Source organism: Nipponia nippon, unplaced genomic scaffold (assembly GCF_047370975.1).
Source record: "Nipponia nippon isolate SJK-2023a ecotype South Korea unplaced genomic scaffold, ASM4737097v1 scaffold_67, whole genome shotgun sequence".
NCBI lineage: Eukaryota > Metazoa > Chordata > Aves > Pelecaniformes > Threskiornithidae > Nipponia > Nipponia nippon.
In genome coordinates, this window is record NW_028262388.1 from 344,989 (window position 1) to 350,987 (window position 5,999).

Genomic DNA, 5,999 nt, shown 5'->3' on the forward strand with positions numbered 1-5,999 from the left:
CACTCTTGGTGCCTCTGGCATGGGGGGACCTGGCCCTTGGCACGGCCAGGCAGGTCCTGGGTGAATACAAGGAGAAAGATGGGAATCAACAGACAATGCAGGGCAGGGTGGGGGATTCATCTGAGCCAGCTCAGAGGCCAGGCAGAGTATGGGCACCTTAGGTTAGGCTCCCTCTGGGCTTTTCCCAGGGACTGGGAACACCAGCAATGACAGCCTCAGCTCGGCAGTGCGACTGGCCACATTGGGCGATGCTCTGGTGCCCACTTGTTGCTCCCTGAGGGCACAGCCAGGTCTCTATTCCATCCCAGCCCCAGAGGTGAGGAATAGGCTGTCCCCTTACCTGAACACATCACTCCAGCGTCACCATCATGAAGGCAATTATTTTCACCCCATCCTCCGTGTGGGCAGTCAGAGAGGGCAGATTCGGTGCCATTACAGCCAACATCATCCATCCAAATGGGGCCAGATCCTGGCCCAAAGTGTCCATACTGAGGGGCTCCAACAGCAGACCCACAGCCCAGCTGCTTACAAACCACTGCTGCATCGTTCATGTCCCAGTAGTGACCACACACGGTCCCCCACTGGCCCCCATGTTTCACCTCCACTCTCCCAGCACAGTGCCTGCTGCCGTTCACCAGCCTCACCTCCACAGCACCTTCAAACACTGACACAGGACCAGTCAGGACAGCACTCAGCCCCAGCACTGTGGGTCTGAGGGAACCCCTGCCCGGGTGGAGTCAGAGGTGCCAGGGTGGGAGCCCACTCCCCTCCAGGATGTCCCTGGGGCACTGCAGGGGCCCCTTCTATCCCCACGGGCTGCGCAAGCCTGAGGATGCCCAGCTCCACTCCTGCTGGGTCATTTGTGGCCCCACAGACTTTGGCACCTCCTTCCACCACAACGGCCCCCTGCAACCTACCCTTGGCCCACACCCACCCAGGGCACTCATCCCTCCCCAGACAGCACCCTGAGAAGAGACCTGCCCCCACCCGGGCTCCCCCAGGCACACACTGCTGCTTCTCCCCAGGGCCCTGAGATCCCCTGCACCACAGCCTGCCCTGGGCATCTCTCAGCTCATCCTCCACCCTCAGCCCTTTACGTGTCCCCTCTGGTGCAACAGGATGATCCCAGTGAGCCCTCCCAACCCATGCCCCCTCCTTGTCCTTGGGCATCAGCCCAGCCCTGCCCTTGTCTAGGATCCCCCAGGAAGGTCATCTCTCTGCCAGCCTGTGGGAACAGACACCCCAGGTCCCTTGTCTCCACAAGCACAACCTGCCCCCCTAAGGCTGGAGCTCACCCCAGTGCTCAACACCCCACCCTGAGCTCTTACATGTCCAGGTGACAACAGCGCTGTTTGTGTGGGTGCAGGGCTGGTCCCTGGGGCACTCCCTGGGGCAGGCGGCGAGGAGGGATTCATTCCCCACACACTGCAGCTCTCCATCCCACATGGGACTCATCCCTTCTCCAAAGTGAGCTGCCCCGGCCACAGGCAGGGGCACACCGCACTGCAACTCCCTGCAGACCACGTCAGCAGCTTTGGGACCAAAGCTGGAATCACAGACAGTTTTCCACTGGTCCCCGTCATGGATCTCCACCCATCCTGAGCAGCGGCTCTTCCCTTCCACCAGCCGGACAAATCCTGGAAAAAAACTAAAATAACTCGGAGTTCCCAGAGCCCTCTGGCAGATACATGACCACATCCTGCATCACCTCCAAGCAAGCCGTGACCAAATGGCCCATTGCACATCCCAGGGGAAGCTGTTGGGGGAGTGTTGGTGACACAAACACATCCAGGCCCCCCTGCACCCCTTCTCTACACCATCGCAGTACTAGAGGTTATGTGTCTGTTGCAGCACCAGGCACTGCTCAGACAACCTGCTGCTGCACAAGGCACCCTGTGCTGCCTGGCATGGTCCCCCCAGCACCGCAGTGGTGCGAGCAGTTTGGGTCCAGGAGAACTGGCCTAGATGATAATGACTGCTGCAGCCTGCTCAGCGCCTGCAGAGTTTGGGATCAGGCAGGACCATCACCTTGATGCAGCCAGAAATGCACCCCTCTCCCAGGGGAGTTCTGGGGCATTGGGAGGTTCCTGTTAGGGGCAGATTTCACGGAGCACAGCAATGGTGTGGCTGTTACCATGGCTGCTGCCTGTCCAGACCCCTCCGATGCCTGCTCAGATAGGGTGTCCTCAGCCAGGCACACAGTGCTCTGCCCAGAGGTGCACAGGTCCCAAGCCAACAGCCAAGCAGAGGGACAGGAGACCCGCATGCCCCCCTGGGCTCATGCTGGCTCAGAGGGTAACAGCAGGCACAGGTGAGAGTCAGTAAATGATGCCAAAGCCTCTGTTTCTTGGGGCAGTGTGGGGAATCATGGGCAGGCAGGAGAGGCTGGGCAGCAGGTCAGCGCTGCCTGCATGGGGCCATGGCCCTGTGGGGCTGTCACAGCCCAAGTGACCTCCCAGTATGAGCCTGGGCATGCCGTGATGCAGAAGGGAGCAGCCAGAGTCAAGCAGCTGCCAAGCTCCTAAGTCTCGCAGTGCTGGACCACACAGCTGAGCCCCAGGGACAGGCAGCGAAGGGCTGTGTGCCACCCTGCTCCTCTCCCAGGGCCCAGCACTCATGCTCTCCAAAAAGCCCTTTTGATTCAGTTGAGGTACTCATGCCTGTCAAGGGGAATGACCTGGGGGACCAGCCATCTCATGCCGTTTCTCCAAGGTGTGGAGTGCCAAGCAAGTCCCCCCTGGTTTCTCCAGCTCAGGGACCCTCAGCATTGTTGGCTGGGAACTGGCAGAATGGGTGGAGACCAGTGGAGATCAGCGGACACCCCGGGGCAGGGATGGAAGATTCATCTGCAGCCCAAGACACTGACTGAAGAGGGGCTGAGACACTGTGGCAGGGTCAGTTCACCCTGCGGTAGGCTCCCTCTGGGCTTTTCCCAGGGACTGGGAACACCAGCAACGACAGTCCCAGCTTGGCAGTGTGACCAGCCACATTGGGCAGTGCTCCACTGCCTACCTGTTTCTCCCTGAGGGCACACCCAAGGTCCCTTCCCCCATCACATTGGCAAAGGGGAGGAACAAGCTGTCCCCTTACCTGAACACATCGCTCCAGCGTCCCACCTATGATCACAGTCATGTTTACCCCATCCTCTGTGCGGGCAGTCAGACAGGGCAGATTCGGTGCCATTACAGCCAACATCATCCATCCAAATGGGGCCAGATCCTGGCCCAAAGTGTCCATACTGAGGGGCTCCAACAGCAGACCCACAGTCCAGCTGCTTGCAAACCACTGCCGCGTCGTTCATGCTCCAGTAGTCACCACACACTGTCCCCCACTGGCCCCCATGTTTCACCTCCACTCTCCCAGCACAGTGCCTGCTGCCGTTCACCAGCCTCACCTCCACAGCACCTTCAAACACAAACATGGGACCAGTCAGGCACAGCACCAAGCCCCAGCACTGTGGGTCTGGGGGAAGTCCCTGCTCAGGCCATGTCAGAGGTACCAGGGTGGGAGCTCTCTCCCCTCCAGGCTGTCCCCAGTGCAGTGTGGGGGCCCCTTCTATCCCCATGGGCTGCGCAAGGCTGGAGGTGTGCAGTTCTGGCCCTGCTGGGTCATTTGCCATCCCACCGCACAAGGCACCTTTTCCCACCCCAACGGCCACCTGCCCCCCCCCCCCCCCCACACACACACACCTGCACACTGTGCCCACCCCTGCACAGGGCACCCTCTTTCCCTGAGCCCAGCACCCCCTGGACAGCCCCGTGTACCCAGGCCTGCAGCTTCCCATGCAAATCGCCTGCCCTGGCACCATCCATACCCCCACCCCCCACCACCAGGGCTTTCTGTGCTCCCACCAAGACGATTCCGATGATCCCCCCACCCACATCCCCTCCTCACCCCTGGTGTCAGCCCAGCCTCTGCACTGGGCCAAGCCTCCCAGGAAGGATGTCTCTCTACGCAGATGCCCCCGTCCCCTTCTCTCTGTGGAGCACAAACTGTCCTCATGGGGTCAGGGCTCCCCTGGAACAAGGGGGCAGTCAGCAGCAGACAAATCCTCCGGGGTACCCCAGAGGCTGGCAGTGCCCTGGGGATCTCTGCATGCTGCCGTCACCAGCTAGGCCACCATGGGCTCCAGAGGCACAGTGCTGGGCATCAGGGGGTCCCAAAAGGGTACCCCAGGACAGGCTGTCTGTGAATACAGCCAGGCACAGGCTGCCTTCAACACCGGAGCCCTGGAAAAGGAGGTACTCTCCCACCCAGACAGGCAGGCACAGGGACCATGGACTTGAGCACCTTCTGACCCTCATCTCAGTAGCACCTGCAAAGCAACCCCATTCCCAGACAGATCCCGATGACCATGCGGGTACCTGCTGGCCCTAGGTTGTGGGACAATGGAACTGGCACTTACCTCTGCACAGCTGTACCCAGAGGAGCAGCCGGAGCAGCCACAGCATCTGAGGGGACAGGAGTCCCTCTGTGCCCATCCAGAGCCTCCTGCCCTGCCAGCACATCCCTGCCATGCCACACTCCCTGCCACAGCTCCTGGGGACTCATGGGGACAGTGATGACAGGAGGGCAATATATCTCTGCAGATCCCAGCCCAGCTACAGGACGAGCCAATCAAAGCAGCAGGACCTTTTTAGACATTATCGGGAGCTATCTCCCCTCCGACACAGCCCAACCCTCCAATGAACTTCTCCAGTGCCATTCATGACCATATATGAGAGACGGCTCTGCTGCAGGTGTCACGTCACTGTGGTGGGGGGCTGTCACAGGACAGGGCTGGTGGTGGTGGTGGGAAATGGGTTTTTCACCCCTTGAACCCTGCTGTGTTGACCAGGAGCACTGAGCATCTCCTATGCCAGGCACATCCAAGAGCCCAAGGTGAGAGTGTCCAGCCGCCCCCATGCCATGGGAACCACAGGGCTGGGACTGCACCGGAGGCTGTGTCAGGAAGGGAAGGAAGGAGCCCCTGACCCTGCTACAGACCCCGCTGTGCTGGGAGTAGCAGCTGGGGAAAGGCCTTAGCCCAGGCCAGAGCCCCATCCCAGGGGTGCTGGCTCACCCATCCTTCCCTGGAGAGCCCCATGGAAGGTCCCTCGTGTCCCTGCCCTGGCAGCAGACCCACAGCCCAGAGGCTCAGACATGTCCCTGACTCTCAGCCTGTCACCAAGGGGCCGTTATTCCCCGCAGGTGGATCAGGAGCTCCAGCCTGCAGGTGCACAAACCACAGCCCCCGTGGCCTCGCAGCGCTCCCTGCGCTCCCCCCGCAGCACCCAGGCAGGAAGTTTCCTGTGGTTTCCTCCTGGCACCGTGCCCAGGCACATCCCGGCGGTGCCCCAGAGCCACCCCCACCCCGACTGCTCCAGCCAGGGCTGCAGGGACTGCTCCTTCGGCCTCGCAGACACAGGGCTGGGCAGCTCCCGTCCCCCGTGATGCCCTTGTGACAGCACACGGCCGCTCTGCACCGAGCCCCACAGCCATGGGGTGCCATTGGTGATGTGACCACTGCCACCCTCCTACTGCCATCTCTGTGTGCTTATGGGTTATACTGACGGTGACCTCACACCCTCCTACTGCCAACGCTGCGTGTGCATGAGTTACACTGTCACACGTGTGTGCTGTGTATGGACTTCTGCTGATGATCATTCTTCCAAAAAGTCATATTTGGGCGTGGTCTAAATATTATTTTGGTGACATCAGAAGCACCTACATGAGCTACGTGCCAGCCCCTGGCCTATCAGCTACTCAGGCACCAGCAACATTGCAAGCTCATACACAGTCCCTGGCCTATCTGCTACTCAGCCACAGCTGATGTCATAGCATCTACCTCTGATGTTGGCCTGCTCCTGGCCTATCGGCTACTCAGGCACCAATGACCTCAGAACCACCTACAGAAACTGTGGGCCTGCTCCTGCCCTATCAGCTACTCAGGCAGCAGTGACCTCAAAACAACGTACACATACCTGTTGTCATTTAACCCCAGCCAGCAGCTAAGTCCC

At 60.4% G+C, this 5,999-nt stretch overlaps 1 long non-coding RNA gene across 1 annotated transcript; it reads right to left on the minus strand.

The window, feature by feature from the left end:
- Positions 1-594: 594 nt before the first annotated feature.
- LOC148051145 (uncharacterized) lies at positions 595-4,517 on the minus strand. Its single transcript, XR_015700265.1, has 4 exons — positions 4,406-4,517; positions 3,091-3,405; positions 1,329-1,637; positions 595-664 (listed from the first exon to the last, which is right to left on the minus strand). It is a non-coding gene; the product is annotated as an uncharacterized LOC148051145 (long non-coding RNA).
- Positions 4,518-5,999: the final 1,482 nt, after the last annotated feature.